Consider the following 19378-nt stretch of genomic DNA (forward strand, 5'->3'; position numbering starts at 1 on the left):
ATTCCAATTTGATTTTCATCCATGACTTCCTTCTACTATAGAAGGTCCAGCACCTGTTTCAGTTAATTTAGGGCAACAAGCATTATTCTTGATGAAACTGTTAGTTCTTGTGATCCTTTTCTAGATGTATATTAGCAAGCTCCTTAATAGAATTTTGCCAAGAATTAAAGCTTAGTGACATATTGTTTAATAGACTATATACACATTCTTTCTCCTTTTTGAAAATAAAGACTTTTATTCTTCTCTATTTCTATGACTCAGAAATCAACTATCTCAGTTTTTCCAAGTTCCTTTAGAGCTTGTTTCTTTGTTTATTAATTTGCCAAGGGCAATTGGGTAATCCCTCTGTTATCCAACCATTTCTGCTTCTTTCTTTTCAATTCATTTCAGTAAGCATATATATTATTTGTCTATTGAATATTAGGCACTGTGGTAGGTATTCAAGAATAGGAAATATAATTTCAAAAAATTATCCTGATTCTCAAGGAATTTCCATCCTACTAGAAGATATAGTATTCAGTTCAATCTAAAAAAGACTGATTTATTAAACACTGTGCCATGTGCTGGGGATATGAACACAAAATCAGAAACAAATCCTGCCCTTAATGAACTTCCATTCTACTTGAGGGCTATAACATGATAACTGTCTATATACATATATATTTGTATGTATTTGTACGTATATGATTATAAGAAGACAGAAAGAGCTCTAAGATAAAGGAGAATAAGAAAAGCTTTCCTACAAGAAATAGATTCATGAGTCTTGAAGTAAGCTAGAAAGGAATGCAATGCAAGAATGAAGGACAGTCTGTACAAAGAGACAGAAGTGTATAATGGAGTGCTAAGTTCAGGAAATAGCAAGTAAGTCAGTTTGAATGTGATTGTGTAGTGTATGAATGGAAGAAATGTGAAATAAACCTGAAAAAATAGATTGGAGTCTTATTGCCAGCAACTAAACACATAAGTGAACAGAAGATAATTGGATGATGGAGAGACCACTAACTAGTGGAATCAGAGAGGCTTTTCAAAGGAGATAGATTCTTAACTGAGTCCAGAAGATAGTTAAATATAAAAAAGGTAGAGTTAAGGGGAGGGGGGAAATCTATCATGAGAAAAACCACGAAGGTGAAGGAGGAATGCCAAGTGCAAAGAATAACAGACCAATTTGGCTGAAACACAAAATGTGATGGAAGTAATGTAAGATAAGGTTGGAAATGTATTATGGAAGCATGAATTGGAAAGCCTTTAAATGCCAAACAGGAGAGTTTACATTTTATCGTATAGTTAATAAGTATTCATTGAGGAATTCTGAACATAGCAATTGGCTTAGGAAGACTTGAGATATAGGAAAATTATTTTGGCAGATGAATGAAACATTCATTGGAGTAGAGAGAGACTAGATGCAGGGAGACCAATTAGAAGGTTATTGCAATAGTTCAGAGAAGATGTGATAGAAACCTAAATGAATGTAATGATCATATGAGTGAACAGAATGAAATGGACAAGAGAGATATTCTTAAGGTAGAAACAAAAAGTTGAAAATTTATCATATATAAAGGAAGACAATGAATAATAGATGATACAAGGATAGTATTCTCAAAAAATGATATCTGGGGAATAGTTAGAATAAACTGATAAAGAAGTAAAATACTCCCTTTTAAAACATTTTGATTGTTAAGTGGACTAATGAGTATTCAGCTGGAAGTGTCAGTCTTTTGCCTAGGCTTGAGAAAGAAACTTGAGATCTTCAACTATTATATTATATTGTTATTTATTTGATTTTTCCAGCAAATCAACATTCTTTGATGTAGCTACATTCTTTGCCACTTGGAGCATGTATATTAAATTTTGATATTCATTTCTTGCCTAGAATGTCTTTAAAGATAATACAATATTCCTGTTTAACTCTTTTATCCAAATTTAGTTTTACTATTACTTTGTCTGGGATCATGATTGCTTGTACCTTGGCCTGTTTGAGTTCATTTGAAATATAACAAGTTTCTTTAATCCCTACTTTAACTTTGAATTTTTCTTTTTCAAGTGTGTTTCTTTTAAATTATATACTGTTCAATTCTGCTTTCTAATGTGTTACCCTTCAACATTTTATGGGTAAGTTCATCCTATTCACATTCACTCTTCTCATTATTGTGTATTCTCCTCTATCCTATACTAGTAATACTTTTTTTCTTTGCTCTCCCTTCATCCCTGTAGAGAGAGTATTGTGCTCAACATTGGTTAATTAGATTTGATATAATCTGCTTCTGTTCAACTTCTCTTCCCATTTCTCAAGAGCTAACTATAGTTTCTTTCATTTCACCCTTGAACTACTGCTCTCCAAAGATAGAATTTACTTTGACAAATTCTGCTCTAAAAATCATTTCCCACTTAATCTCTCTCTCTCATCTTTCATTTCCCTCCTGATTCCCTGATGTATGAAATATTACTGCATAACACATATATGAGTCCATCCAGCCCTCCATTTTATGATTCAGATGAAAACACATTTAACTGTCCCCTTCCACCCTTTCTTCCAGATTTGTATAGTCTTCTTGGACAACCTGATTATGTTTTTCTTTTTTCCCTGTTGTATTCCTTTACCCTTCCCCCCTTTTCCCCCTCTAAAGATCATCAAAATTGCTCCCATGTCATTTGCCTTATTTATTTCCTCTATGATCATTGAAAACCCTAAGATTGTGATGCTATACTTGTTTCTTTCCCACTATTTGAGTAAAAGCATTTTGTCATTGTTTAGTCCCTGCCTATGCTCAAAGGTATTTTTCTTTCCATATTTCTCTCAACTTCTATGATTTGCAATTAAATTATTCTAGATTTTACAGCTTTATCTGTGGACTTCTGAAATGTTGGAATACAAATTCTCCTCTATTTAATTGTGGTAGCTGTCAGTTTTTATGTGATCCTAACTCAGACTTCTGGATACCTGAGGGTTTTTTTTTTCTTTCAATATTTGGTCTTTGACAAAGAAGTTGTAAATTTCAATTATGACATTCCTCAGAGTTTTCATTTTGGTGTTTGTTTCAAGACATAGCCAGTGGGTTCTGTCTAGTTTTACCTTGTCTCATTGTTCTAAGAAGTCTTTGAAGGCTACATGCATATCCTGAAAAATGATATCAGACTTTTTATGGTTAAGATTTTCAGGTATTTCAATGATTATTAGATTACTTTTCCTTGACTTTTTTTCCAAATTAGTTTCTAAATTTTTAATTGGTATCTTATATTTTCTAAGACTTGTTCTAAAGCTTTTCTAAGACTTACCCATAAAATTGAAGGGTAACACATTAGAAAGCAGAATTGAACAGTATATAATTTAAAAGATACACGTGAAAGAGAAAAATTCAAAGTTCAGCCTGTTGATCTTGTTTTAATATTTTTTATTATGTCAAAGAGTAATTTATCTCTATCAATGCTTTGCATAGTACCTGGCTTGTAGTGTTTAATAATTACATGCTGAGTGCCTCACTATCTGGTCCAATAGAATTCTCAAGGGAGTCTAATGTGGATAAGGATTTACAGTTTTTGTAAAACTTCTTTCCAATACATTTCTTTAGTTCTCTCATTTCCTAGGGTTCTGCTTTCTTTTATACAATCATTTTAATATTTCTTGATTCTAGCTACTCCAATATAATACTATTTACTTATTAATGATATATAGCTATTTTTTTCTGAGGTTGTTTCTTGAACATCACTGGATCCATATTTCTTTACCATTAGTTTTTTCCTCCCTTTCATTCATTTCTTTAGCATTAGTTTCTAAATTTGAATTTTGTGCACTTCTGGAAGAAATGGTGAGACCTTTTTTTGGTATTAAGTGTATTATCTAATATTTGGGTAATGGATATTGTGTTCCTCACCAACAACATCAGGAAAGACTGGATATAATAATGCAGGAGGGAAAATGATGTCTAACTGGATGAGATGGGTCTACATCCTTATATTATGCATGGAGCAATCTATAGGAGTGGTCTGTCTGGGTGGATTCCAGGGATCCCCTTTCCCCTGATTCATTCAAGTCTGGAAAGTTTCAGTGAGTTGCACTTCAATGGCATGAAGAATGGTGTTTCTCTGACTGAATCTTTTCCTTAGTTTTCTGACTTTTTCTTTATGCTCATAAACATTTGTGAGTTTGTACATGGTATTTCCTATAATGTTTCCTTACTGGAGTAGCTGTGAAAGTGCTAAACTTTTTTGCTTCTTTGCCATAAACCACCTTGAGGAGAGTCTCCTATGTTTTTATTTTTTAAATCTATGTTACTGAATTTGGCATCCCTATTGATTTCTTTAAAAAGAAACTCCTCTAATCACCTTTACTCTTGATTTCTTCATCAAAAATGTTCTTCTATGTTTTGGCAATTATAAGTTTTAGAACTTTTAGTTCTTCTGAAATAACTCCCCCTTTGAATTTGATTCCAAAATATCTTCCCTTTCAAATGTGCTCCCTTTAAATCTAATTACATCTATGACTGAATCTGCCTTTTTTCCCCTCCTTGCCTATCTCAAATTCCAAGGTACTGTGATCTCTTTCCCCCACCCCTCAAGGGTTCCCATCAAATTCACCCCAGAAATCAAGAACTTTTTGCTTTTGGAGAAAATCATTCAAAATAGAAATTTTCCTTAATGAATCTTTCAACTTTTGGAGTTATATTGTCATTAAGGTATGTCAAGAAATAATAATCTGGTCTGCTCTTGTCAGAGAGTTACCCAGCTCTGGGTAATTGAATTTTCTGCTGTCTTAATACTTAATACCTTATAGTATACCAAATATATTAATTTAAAAATAACTGAAGTTAAAGACAACATGTACTCACATATCATGATTGAAGGGCTATGATATTTTGGATTTTAAGATCATTTCTGTTTTCAGTAATACTATATTATTCAGAGATCCAAATACTGAAAGCACACTTCCAAAACTTTATTTTAGTGATATGAAATGTCAGTGGAGAGAAAGTTAATTTTATTGGGTCAAAATTTTTAAAGGATTTCTATCTAGACCTGCTTTGTAGAACACAATTGGAGAACTCTGGAATTGTTGTTTATCAATATTTAATATTTATTGAATGTTTACAATGTGTACAGTCCTATGTTAGCAGCTGGGGAGCCAAAGAAGAGGTATGCCCATGTCTGATGTCAGATAGATATGCAACTTATGCATCAGGTCACTACCCAGAAGCATTAAAAGCATATTTCCAGAAAAAAGAGGTCGCATCAGAGAAAGTGAGAGACTGTGGTATAAAAGCAATCTAGATGCACTATTTTCCCTCAACTTCCATTACCTTATACCATTAAAGGAATTTAATAAAAGATGTATATGATGTATCATATTTTTCAGAAACACATGAAAAATGGGGAAAATTATTGATATTGCATATTTGACCAATTTTCTGTACCTGCCTATGATTGCAAACAATAATTAGAAACTCCCAAATTTGCTTTTTAATTTGTTTTGATGTTTTTTGGGAAAAATGACTTTCTTCTTTCTTGTCTTTTATATGTAACTTGACACTGTGATATTGAAGAAAGAGATTCAAAAGAGCTTTCAAGAAACATAACAGGGGTCTTGTCATTCTGACAAAGAATTGTGTGTTATTTGGGAAATCATTTGATCTGTTGGGAACTTAATTTCCTCATCTTTAAAGTGAAAGAATTTGAACAAATGATAAAAAAAAAGATCCCTCCCAGCTTAACAATTCTACAATGCTTTTATTAAAAGAGAAGTCTCACTGCATAGCTGGTTACTATGACAAGTTAGATAGCATATCTTATCAGATAAGAATTATCAAATTTGAAGATATTGTTTAATTTAGCATTAATATAAAGTAATTTAATTTTGATTCACCTACATTAGTTTCATTGATGCTAGGAGGAACCATTAATTGCAAAAATTCTTTTTGTTTCTTTTAGCATCCATCAATCTGAGAGAAATTTTATTAGCCTTGATTCAGCTGCAATTGATTCAGTGAACATGAAAGGAATTTTTTTCTTTTAGATATTAAATACTTGAAAAGTTTATAAGAATGCAAATCATAAAGACTAATAGAGTCTTATTTTTATGTTTCATGTTATTTTCAATTTAAAAATATTATTTTCAGGATTTTTTATTGAATCAGGCTATTTTCAATTAAAATGTGTTTTATATGGAATTTCTATCTTAAAACAAAAAAACATGGCTGCTCTTGGGGAAAGAAGAATGCCTCCCAAATGTCAACAGCCAATATATTTTTTCTCTGTAATAGACATTAACAGAAAGAACAATAAGGATATTGTGTAGAGACAGGGAAATCTCAGAAGGCTGGGGATATTGGTTCAGTGGAAATGAACTTCACCTTAACATTTGTCTGCACTATCTGAACATGATATTTTGAAGAGTTCTGGTGAGAAACCTTCTGGAAATAGATTTATGTAATTTGAAGAACCTTTCCCACCTTTTCAAGACTAGCATACTAAATGATTCACTTTCTTTGTAGAATGGAAGTTCTGCTTATTCTAGTTGATTAAAAATCTGAATACCATTAACAATAAAAAAGGCAGATTTATCTTTTTTAAAAAATGAAGATGGATTGATACTTCATCCTGGAGCTTCTCTAAGAACTTAGGACCTCTTCAACATGGAACAGCCTATCATCCCTGCTCACTCTAGAATATTTTTCTTTAAGTCTCATTCAGCTTGCTAGACAAAACCAGTGATTTCCTGCATTTTTACCTTCATTGATTCTCTAATAATCATAATAATAATGTAGTACTTTATTATGTAGTACTTTAAGATTTTCAAAATGCCTTACAAATATTATTTCTTTTTATCCTCACTACCACCCTGGGAAGTAAGTGCCATTATTTATTCCCGTTTTACAGGTGAGGAAATTGAGGCAAACAGCTGCTGAGTGATTTGATCAATATTACATGGTTAAAAAATGTCTCAGGCAGAACTTGAACTGTGATTTTTCTTGACTCCAGGTTTAATGCCCTATCTCTTAGTCCACCTACTTGATTGTTCCAAATATTTGTAATGCCTTCTTTCTCTTTGTCTATTGAAAAGTTGTTATCATTAAAAACTTAGTTCAAATGCTGCTCTCCCTCTTTAAATATTCTTCCACACACACACGCATATGTATATATATAGTGTGAATGCTTTTTAGAATGTTTTACTTAATTTTTATGATCAAATTTGTTTTTACTATTTATTCAATATTTTATTTTGTTTGATGATCTGTATATATCATGTTTTATATATTAATCTATAAATATTTAATATAATATATATTTATATGTATGTATATAGATATACATATGAACTAATATGTATATTTATATAACATTTATATTACTTATTGCTAGACACTGGGCTAACCTCCATGCAGTTTTATCTTATTAGATCCTCAAAATTTCCCTGGAAAGTAAGTACTATTATTATTAGTCCCTATTACAGATAAGGACACTGAGTCAAACAGAGGTTAAGAGGCTTTTGTATGATTATACAGCAAATATCTAAGGCTGGATTTGAACTCATGTCTTCCTGATTTTAGGGTCACCACTCTATTCACTTCACTACCTAGTTGCCCCAAAACATAGACATAGATAGATAGCTACATAGAGAGATAGAGAGACAAAGAGATAGATAAAATAAAATAGTATATATTATATTTTGTGGATGGATGACTATCTAGAAAAACATTCCCAAGGAAAATCAATTATAGAAAAAAAAAAAACAAAAAGCAACAAAAACTTCAAGTACCTAAAAAGTTAAGCTAAGCACACAATAGAACTGGTTGTGAATGATTGTCTATGTAATTCTGTTCTGTTATTTATCACTAAATAAAACAAATATATAAATTAAACAATAAGGAAATATCATTGTTCACTGTATTTTGTTATTTGATTTTTTAATATAATTAAAATTCACGTCTATATATTTCAATTGGTTCTACTTTTATCCTCTCTGCAAAACTTCATATGACTTTCATAGTTTTTTCTTTTTCACATTCATACTACCTTCAACAGTGCATTATACTGGCGCACAATGATTTGTTTAGTGATTTACCAATACTTGGTTTATTTCTAGTTTTTATCATTACAAATAAGATTGTTATGAATATTTTTTGTATATATCAGACCTTTCTTTCTTTCTCTAACAACTTTAAGATTGAAAACTTAAAATTGGATTACTGAGCCCAAAATATGAATATTTATGAATTATGAATACTTTTATTTTACTATTCCATGATGCTTTCCAAAGGAACCTAATACATGCTTAAAAATATCATTCTTTCTCCCCCACATTCCCAACCCTAATTTTGTCATCTTTTACCATCTTTGTCATTTTGATGTGTAGAATATGTTTTCATTTACATATCTCTAATAAATAATTCTGAAGGTCATATAAAATTTTTGTGGATAGTTTGTGTTTCTTTCATTGGGAATTGCCTGAACCTGACCCATGATCTTATAGCTGCAGGAGAATGGTTATATCATTCATATAAATTTTTGTCATTTCTCTATGAATTTTAGCTGTTAAGACTTGTATCAGGAATATTTGGTGTAAAATATTTGTTAATAGTACATATATTTATTTATTTTTTGCTTATTCTAGGTGCATTGAAGTTATACTAAAGCTTGCTATGTTTAGTTAATTGTTTTTCTTATTTCTTTTAAATGCACATCTTTTGCCTATAATTTTCTCCTATATAAGCTGTAACTTTCCATCACCTAAGTTTTGATGATGATATGTTATATTTAGAGCATTGATCCACTTTGGAATATATTATAATTCATGGTGTTAAATGTTGATTTAATTCCACTTTCTATAAATCTACTCTCCAGTTTTCCCAGTAGATTTTGTCAAATAATGGGTTTCTTCCCCAGTCATTTGTGTTTTGGGATTTTGAACAATAACACCACTATATGCAGTTGGTCCTAAATTTTACTTATCTAATCTGTTCTACTTATCTAATAATATTTTCTTTTTATCTGTATAAGATTTTCTTAAATCTTTACTGTTCTGTAGTATCATTTGATGTTTATTAATACCATTTCCTATTTCTTACTATTGGTTTCCCTTAAAATCTTATTTTTTCCATATGATTTTCATTTTCTTTTTTGTCTAGTTCTTTAAAGGGTCTGATTGCCATTTTCAAAGTTATCACATTCATTCTGCAAATTGATATTGTGATACCAATTACATACCATTGACTACTGTATGCATTTAGTTCGCATATAAATTGTATTTAAATATTTTATGATTTTAAAAGTGATAGCACATTAAAATTTAAATTTACACTAGTGTAGGGATACATTTGTATAATATATTAGATAAGCAAGATTCAGAACTAAATACATAGAACAAACTCAAGAACACAAACTACCAAGGATTGAACATATTATTCAACAAAACCTATTAGGAAAATTGGAAAGTAGTTTTGTAGAAAGTGGTTCCAGACCATCACCTAACAGAATAAAACCTTCTGCATCAATGAAAACACAGCTACAGACAAATATCTATTTATGTATAACTATAGATTTCATTAACATAAGGAATTCACAATAATAAAACAACCTCTACTAGTACATATTGGTATCTTTTCTGCAATTTATAATTTCAGAGTTTTCTGAAGTATTGAGAGATTAAGTGATTTTTGGCAGATTTTATAGAATATATAAAAGGCAGGATGTGAAACCAGGTTTTCCTGACATGGAAGTTAGCTTTCTAACCACTATAGTACATTCTCTCATTAATAATTATTACTAATAATTGATGACATTTAGATAGAGTTTCAAAGTATGGAAAGAATTTCAATATGTTTTATCTTTATATCCTTCTGTGAGACAATACTATTGGCATTATTATATCATCTTTTTTTGCCTTAATGAGGAAACTGTAACTCAGAAAAGTTAGTGATTTATTAATCACATATATAGTAAATATCAGAACAAGACTGAAAATTGAGTCCACCTTAAATTCAAGTTGAGTTCTTCTACTACATGTTATATGTGCTATATTAGTTCATGTAAGTCTGTTATATTGACTATCTGTGCAATTGTTTTAATCTTCATTTCTATAAAACAGTTCTGCTATTATCTTTATATAAATGCTATATGTCTGTTAGTAAGTTAAATCAAAAATAGTTCATATATTTTACTGTTATTTTAAATTACATTCATCTTCCCATAATTTCCCCTTGATTTTGTTAGTAATATTTAGAAATTCTGTTAATTTTTGTGGTTTATTCATTAAGATTATTATCTTGATTAGATATTTTCATTGTTGTTGATTCTTTTGGGTTTTCCTAAGTAAACCTTCATATCTTCTGTCAGTAAAGATATTTTAGTCTTTTATTTACCAATGTTTATTCTCTTTATTTCTTTTTCTTGTAATAGCTACAGTTAACATTTCTATAATTATATTGAAGAGCAATTTGTAGTGGGCATTTTTGCAAATAATAGTAGCTTTGGGTTTTAGATAATAATTTTTAACCATTTGAGGGGAAAAAGATCATTCTTGTAGATCTATACCAAACTTTTTTTCACCTATTGATTCAATTCAGTCTGTGCAAGGTATGATGCTAAGTTAAATGAATGCATCAGAAAAAGAAAGAAAATAAAGAAAATAGCCAAAATCTTATAGACTACACAGTTTCATGTCTTTAAGAAAAGAATCAATTGTGATGCTAGGCATTGCAATAATTAAGTAACATCACAAAATGAAATTGATTATATTTTATTGATCAGGAAAAGATTATTATTGTAGCAGTCATTCATAAAGCAGGTCCTTTCTATAGTCAAATCACCAAAATAATAATAACAAAGGTTAGAAATAGTTAAAAACCTAGAAGAAGTCATAAGAGATTGTGGTAAGATGATAGTGTGTTAGGACCTAGAGAATTCTGAAGGTATAGCATGTGTTCAAGGAAGACTAGTACCTCTGGTGCGAGGGCCACTGAGCCTTTTTTAGGGCTGCTTTCCCCCTTTGACACCCACCTGAGCCACTAACTCTCACCTGTGACTCCAAAAAGCTATAATTTGCACAGTGTCCCACCCCAGCAAACCGTTTTCACAGACAAGTTAAACCAAGTTGAGGGTAATTGATGAGGTTTCAAGCTCATTGGTAAGTTGGGGATTGTCTCCCCCAAGCATGTGAAGTCTTCCACTGGTGGAATGGGCAAGATGAGAAGAATTTGTTCCAATGCCTACAGGCAGCTGAAGCAGGTACTGTGAAATATTTGGAGCGTCATTAGACATTGAAGATACCAAAGTCATCCACAGCATCTAGAGTCATGAACATTTGTCTTGACTCTATCTTGCCATTGGATCATAATGACATTGGAAGAGGGAGTGAAGCCAATGACTTCGTGTGATGGTATCCCTATCATGAATCAATGTGGATTCATCAGCACTGAGTTGAGTATGTGAGTTGAATATCTCATAGTCGTTGAGATGCTTCATAGGTCTTTGACCCATAAATAACCTTCCAGGCATCATAAAAGCCATTTGGATTGTTATAATCCACATAAAACTGAATTTCATCTATCTCTTTCTGAGCCAAGAAGAGGAAGTGAGGCCAATGACTTCTGCTTCATTTAAACCCAATTTATGCGCAAATCAAAAGACATTGCCCATGCCATTTACTATTCCTATCTCAAAATCTTATGGCAATAGTCAAGTGACAAAGCAGCAGATATAGACATACTAGGAGCTGGACTACAGCTTCCTATAGTCATAACCCTGCACACAGGCAGTCCAGGCCATAGGGTCATCTCCCCACTGGGAGCTACATTGGGATTCTGTACTCTCTGAATATCTGAGCAGCCAGTACTAACCTCCTGATATAAGGAAGGGGCTAGAAAGATACTCCCAACCTAAGCCTGATAACTATGACAGGTAGGGGTCTTATCCTGTGGTAGAAACACACACACACACACTCACCATCAGTGCACACTCATAGACAATACAAAATCCAGTAGATCTGAAAGATGAATAGCTTTGTTGCAAGAGAACTCAGCAAGTATCATATCCAAATGGCAATGCTGCATGAAACAAGACTGGCAAATGAATGCCAGCTTACTGAATTCAGGACTGGATACACATTTTATCTGGAGTGGTGCAGTGAAGGGGAGCACTATGAAACTGGGATAGGTTTTGCAATCAAAACTAATCTAATCACCAATTTGAATGTCTACTCAAAATTGTGAATGATAGGCTCATGTCAATGCAATTGCCACTTGAAGGAAAACACCATGCCACCATCATCAGTGCTTATGCTACCACCATGACAAGCCCTGATAAAGTAAAAGAAAAATTTTATGAAGACCTGGAGACATTTATTATCAATGTTCCAAAAGTAGACAAGTTTATAATTCTGGGTTACTTTAATGCTAGAATAGACTCAGATTACCAGACATGGCAGGGATTCCTTGGGAAGAATGGAATTAGAAACAGCAACTGCAATGGTCACTTACGACTGAAACTTGTGTATCTCATGACCATCTCATCATATGCACTGTTTTCAAAACCTTCTGGATATACTCTTGCAGCAAACATTGACATATAAAAGACTATGTGATTGTCAGGAAAAGAGACAGACAGCATGTGAGAATGAAGAAGGCAATGTATGACTCAGAGTGCTAGACTGATCAGAGATTCAACCTCTCCAAGATAAATATTCACAATCAACTGAAACAGTGTACCAAAGGAATTGATGCCAAGATATTAAAGTGCTTGTTTGAGTGGTAACAATTTATTGCTAATTTGGAGGGAAAGTGGAGTCCACACACAGCTGACAAGAGTGGAGCAGAAAGGAAATGGGCAGTTTTCAGAGATCTGGTATACATGATGGGGAAATACAGAAGCTTTTAAATGAAAAATGAGAACTCACAGTGTTTGCCAGCAGGATAATTCAACCATTTCTAAGAAGGCAACATTTAATGCCTTCCAAATGGAATTTTGTTGCAAAAGAAAGACGACAAGTGAAACTTAAAAAGATTCAGGATTCTTGGCTTAGTAAGAAGATAGATGAAATTCAGTTTTATGTGAATTAAAACAACCAAAAGGCTTTTATGATTCCCTGAAGCCTATTTATGGGTCAAAGACCTATGATGCATCTCAACTACTGTGAGATATTCAACTCACATACTCAACTCAGTGCTGTTGAATCCACATTGATTCATGATAAGGATATGATTGTAGAGAGATGAACTGAACACTAGTGTTAATAGACCATCATCAATCAATGCAGAAGCCATTGACCATTTACCTCAAGTTGAAGTCAGCTCATCTCTAGCTGAAGTTCTAACTGAAAAAGAGGTTTAGAATGCCATTAAGTTCCTTTCATGTTGTAGAGCACCTGGGACTGATTCTATTCCAACTGAGATCTGCAAGGTGGGGGGGGGGTCCATTGCTCAAAATAAACACTGACTGAAATTTTCTAGGTTATATGGCATGAAAAGGTTATCCCCTAAGAATTCAAGGATGCCTCCATTGTCCATCTCTATAAAGGTAAAGGCAATGACAACGACAATCATAGGGGGTATTTCTCTTTTAGCAATTACTGGTAAGTTCTTGCTAGACTCCTCAATAGACTGATCCTTCACCTGGAAGATGTTTACCTCTCTGAGAGCTGGTGTGGCTTCAGAAAGAGTCAAGGAATAGTCAATATGGTATTTGCTGTCTAACAACTCCAGGAAAAATGCCAGGAACAGAACAGAATTCTGTATACAACACTTGTAGTTCTGACCAAGATCTTTAATACTGTCACTCATTAGGGTTTATAGAAAATTATGTCAAACTTTGATTTCTTGGAGAAGTTCATCAGTATTGTATGTCAGTTTTATGACAGCAAGACTTGCCCATGATCTGGATAGCGGATAATGCTCTAGAGATTTCCCAATCACCAGTGGAATGAAACAAGACTTTGACCTTGCTTCCATGCATTTTAGCATGCTGTTTTCAGTCATGTTATCAAATGCCTTCACTGAGAATGAACATAGCATCAAGGGCAGCTACCATATTGATGATGAATTCTTCAACTTGAAAAGGCTACAAGCCAAAGCCAAAGTAGAGGGAGTGTTGGTGATGATCTTCTGTTTGCAGATGATTATGCATTCATTGCAGCTTCTGAAGCTGAGATGCCACAAAGGTTGTATCAATTCTCTGATATTTGTGATAATTTTGGTCTAACAACACCAAGAAAACACAGGTGTTTCATCAGTCAGCACCACACCATCCATATGTGAGACTGTTGATTACAGCAAATAGAGGTTCTGAGTACCACGGACAAGATCACAGGGAGGGATACATTGATAATGAGATTGACACATGCATTGCCAGAACTAATTCAGTATTTGGGAGACTGAAAGAAAGTATGGAAGAGAAAAAGATATTAGAAAGATTCACAGACTGAAGTTTAAGCCTGTGAAACTTAGACAATCTACCAGCACCATGTCAGGAAACTGAATCACTTCCATTTAAATTGTCTTAGGAGGATTCTGAAGACCACCTGGCAGGAGAAGATACCAGACACTGAGGTCTTTTCTCAAACTAAACCATCTGGCATTTCAACATTACCATATAGTACAACTACAATGGTCTGGACATGTTGTTAGAATGCCAGACATATTCTTGCCAAAAAAACTATTTTATGGAGAACTCACACAGGGCAAGTCTCACAAGGGGGTCAAAAGAAGTGATACAGAAACACCCTGAAGGTCTCATTGAAGAACTTTAGAATTGATTGTATAGCATAGGAGAATACAGTAGAATTTTGAAGTGGAAATGCAGGAATCAAGAGAAATGTAGAAAAGTATACATTTATTTTCACTCAAAAGAGATTTGTGGAGATGAATTGTTTATGTGCTAATAGTAAGAAAAAAAAGCCTTCTCAGAATCCTAAAGTTTTCAAGGATCCTTTGTCCTGCTTTTGGTAATTAAACTAAAAGTATTTTAAACATTCTGTGGTTATTTTGACATATATTTTTCTATTTATTTCTGATAGATTTTATTAGTAATATATAGGCATATTTATGATATATGTATCCTGAAAATTTATTGATGTTATTAACTTTGTTTTTCACTTGACTCACTAGGATTCCCTAAGTAAATAATCATATTTTCTACAAAGGAGACTTTTTTTCCTTTTGCCTGCTTATTCTCCCAGTTTCTTTTTTTAAAATTTTATTGTTATAGCTAGTATTTCTTAATTTGAATATTATTTTGTTTTTTCCAATTACATACAAAAGTAGTTTTCAACATTTATCTTTCTCTAAGATTTTCAGTTCCACATTTTTCTCCCTCCCTCCCTTCCCTCCTCCCTCCCTATGGCAGAGAATAATCTGATATAGATTATATATGTACAATTATATTTAATATACTTCCATATTAGTCATGTTGTGAAAGAGAAATCAGAACTAATGGAAAAAATCATCAGAAAGAAAAACCATAAAAAAAAAAGTTCTAAGAAATGAAAATACCATGTTTTGGTCTATATTCAGACTCCATAGTTTTTCTCTGGATGTGGATGGTATATCACAAGTCTTTCAGAATTGTCCTTGATCGCGGGGATGGGCTTCCAGAGGTGGCGGTGCCACCTGGGCCGAGCCAGGGCCGCCTGCCCAGCACCGCAACACCGCTGCTGTTCTCATGGCGGCCTGGCAGGACAAAGAACATCTAAGAAATCTGATTCCAGAGCTCTGCAAGCAGTTTTACCATTTGGGCTGGATCACCAGCACTGGCAGAGGAATTAGCTTGAAGTATGGCAATGAAATCTACATTACTCCATCAGGAGTGCAAAAAGAACGAATTCAGCCTGAAGGCATGTTTGTTTGTGACATAAACGAACAGGACATCAGTGGACCTCCTCCATACAAGAATCTAAAGAAAAGCCAGTGTACACCTCTCTTTATGAATGCTTGCACTATGAGAGGAGCAGGAGCAGTAATCCATACTCATTCCAAGGCTGCTGTGATGGCCACCCTTCTCTTTCCAGGACAGGAGTTTAAAATTACACATCAGGAGATGATCAAAGGAATCAGGAAATGCCCCTCTGGAGGGTGTTACAGATATGATGATATGTTGATAGTTCCTATTATCGAGGAAAAGGACCTCAAAGAACGAATGGCTCGAGCAATGAATGAATACCCCGATTCTTGTGCTGTGTTAGCCCGGCATCATGGAGTATATTTCTGGGGAGAAACATGGGAGAAAGCTAAAACCATGTGTGACTGTTATGACTATTTGTTCGATATTGCAGTATCAATGAAGAAGATAGGGCTGGACCCAACCCAGTGTCCAGTCAGAGAAAATAGGATTTTCTGATAAGGATTTCATTTTCTAATGATTAATCTGCAATCTATATCATGAATTCAAGAAGAGAGACTATGCCAGTTTTGTAAATTTACTGCAAATCAAAGCAGGTATATTTTGTTATTAATATGTCATCAAATACTACTCATAAAGTATGAATTTGTTCTTAAAAAAAAAAGAATTGTCCTTGATCACTAAATTTCCAAGAGGAGCTAAATTCATAATAGTTGATCTTTACATAATGTCACTCTTAATGTATTCAAGGTTCTCTTGGATCTGCTCAGTTCATGTAAGTCTTTCCAGGTTTTTCTGAAATACATCCATATTGTTAGCATTTCTAACACTATGTAATGGTGATTATGACATCCTTGGTTTAACCATGATATTAGAGGAAAGATTTGTAGTTTATCCCCATTATATTGTAGATAATTGTGTTTAGTAGATACTATTTATATTAAAGAAAGTTCTATTTGTTCCATGCATTCTACTGGTTTCAATAGGAATAAGTGTCATATCTTGACAAAAAGCTGATAATGAGATTGACACATGCACTGCCAGAACTTTTTTTTTTTGAGGTCAGAATTGCTTTATTATTTTAGCAGTAGGTTTTCTGCTATAACTGAGAAGATACAAGGCCTTCCCTTTCCCCACAGGACCTCTGCCACCCCAGTAGAGCACCTGGTCTGAAGAGCACCAAAATCTGAATAAAAGATGGAGGAGGCCTCACAATGTATTAGTAAAAATTAAGGCTTTCAAATGGACTTCCATAGGGAAACAGACTGAAAGAGAACAAATGAGATGGTGGAACTTGCCTACAGCCTAGAGTCCCTCAGCTTTTGGGACTCAAGACCCGAGTTCAGATCCCAACTCCAACTTTAGTGTCTAAGAACAAATCACTTCTCAGTTTTTTCACTTATAAAGGAAAAGGGACTGAACTTCTGACTTTAGTGATGAAAGGGAACACTCCAAGAAGAAATTTCCTCTACTGATGCAGATCTGTAGTTTAATCTGAAGAAGATTCTTAGAGGAACTAGGCTCTGTGACTTGCCCAGAGTCACAACCAGTATGCACCAGAAGTGAGCCAAGAACCTGGGTCTTCTCCAACTCTGGCTACTCTAGTAGATCCATTGCCTCTCTATCATCCATAAAATGAGGGTACTCTTTGCTCCACCCATCTCAAAGGAAAGGGGTTAACTGGTCAAACAAGAAAGTATTAAGTATTAGGCACTGTGCTACACCCTGAGGCTACAAAGAAAGATAAAAACATTTTCCCTGATCCCAAGGGGTGCTATGGAGACCTCAGAAGCCACCCAATCTAATTCAGCTATCATCTGAACAAGAATCCCATTCCCAGCAAGTAGATGTTGACTCTTTAAAGCCCTCCAATGAGGAGAAACCTCATAATAGGAGCATTTGACCCTTAGACTCACTATTGTATTAGCAATACTCTGTCTAAAATGGGGTATAAACCCCTCAAAGCTAGGCAGCCAAGCTCTAGGCTTCTCTGGACTTCTCCAGCACCATTTTGAGCATTTGATAAGTCCTACATAAAAGGGGAAGCCTAGTTCCTTAAAGCAATTCCTTGGAGAGGCTTTTGGTGAAGAACTTTCCATATAGGTAGCCTAATTATTAATTTTCCTGTCAAGCAGGTACATGTACCTTTTCTACAAATGAAACAAATTAAGGCCCTGAGTCGCTTTCAAGGACTAAGATGGTAGACAAATCAAAAGACAGGAAAATCCTAAACCTTAATGTCTAGCTTTGGGCTCTGCCCAGAGCTTAATATGCTTTTGTTGGATTAAAACAGAATCCTCTTTACTACCCTTGGGGCCTTGAGTCAGGAGATAGGCTAATAGAGAGTCCCTCAATCCCCTGCTTACTCTCTGCCTCTCTTCTTGTGTCAAGTTCCCCTGCCAAGTACTGTTAATATGTTGTCTGGGATCTACTGAGAAAACCTAGCAGGCTAGAGTCCCTGGTGCCCCCATTCCAGGGTCAGCCAAGTAGGAAGAGAAAACTGGCATCTTCAGCATTTGATGACTATTGGGGTGATCATCTTGGGGAAGGAGTAGTAGCAGCATTCCTCAGGGGGCACTAGGTCCATCACAGTAGTGCTGATATTCTCTTTCTTGAAACCTGCCTCCACCAGGGCTGCAGTCTGGGTCTCCTCAAACATCTTTTTGATATCCATGTACTTGGTCTTCAGCAATTCTCCCCAGGATGTGAGAGGACACCCCTAAGCTTCAGCAGGCGGAAAGCATGAGCCTTGATGAATTTGAATTGATGGATATGCCAGGTCTCCTCAGAGAGGGGATAGGTGTCATATAGAATTCCATTAAAATGTCCATCAGGCAGATTGGGCACCACCTCTTCCCACAAGACTTTCAAGGGGACAACCTTATGGGGCTGATGCTGGGCCTACTTCTGGAGCCGCTGGAAGATGCCATCATTGTACTCAACGATCCAATGCTCTTGGATGTTGGCTTCCTGCACTTTGCTGCCCAAAATGGACATTCCAAAGCTGACCTCCAGGACCCTTCCCCCTTGGGAGGAGGCAGTGGTGGCCAGTGAGTACATGCAGGGGGTCTCCCAGCGTTCCATCACCAGCATCAGGTGCATGTCGGGCCTGTTGTAGCCAGAGGGCGCATTGGCCCAGGAGAGCCAGCAGTCCTCTCCTGCCTAGAAGATGGGTGCCAGGGAAGCCTGGCCATCCATGGTCTGCTCTGGCCAGAACTCTTTATAAATAAATAAATAAACAAATAAACAAACAAATAAATAGTTTGTTTTTATTACTAAAATAGAATATAATGTGAATATAATGATTTCAGATGAGATTTCAGTAAAAACACTTTATAAAATGGGATAAGAAGAAAACTACATTATATTCAAGATTTGTTGTCATTTTAAAACCATTTCTGACTCTTTGCTATACAATTTAGGGTTTGCCATTTCCTTCTCCAAGTTATTTTATCGTTGAATAATTAAGGCAAACAGGGTTAAGTGACTTATCCAGGGTCACACGGCAAATAAGTTTCTGAAACTGGATTTGAACTCACGAAGTCTTCCTGAATCTTCCTGA

The 19378-nt window shown here is 34.5% G+C and overlaps 2 pseudogenes; one reads left to right on the top strand and one right to left on the bottom strand.

Moving 5' to 3' along the window:
- Nucleotides 1-15560: 15560 nt before the first annotated feature.
- Nucleotides 15561-16314, top strand: LOC141494220 (methylthioribulose-1-phosphate dehydratase pseudogene; annotated as a pseudogene).
- Nucleotides 16315-18325: 2011 nt separating this feature from the next.
- LOC141494221 (guanidinoacetate N-methyltransferase A-like) lies at nucleotides 18326-19014 on the bottom strand (annotated as a pseudogene).
- Nucleotides 19015-19378: the final 364 nt, after the last annotated feature.

This window comes from Macrotis lagotis, chromosome 7 (assembly GCF_037893015.1).
Source record: "Macrotis lagotis isolate mMagLag1 chromosome 7, bilby.v1.9.chrom.fasta, whole genome shotgun sequence".
Taxonomy (NCBI): Eukaryota; Metazoa; Chordata; class Mammalia; order Peramelemorphia; family Peramelidae; genus Macrotis; species Macrotis lagotis.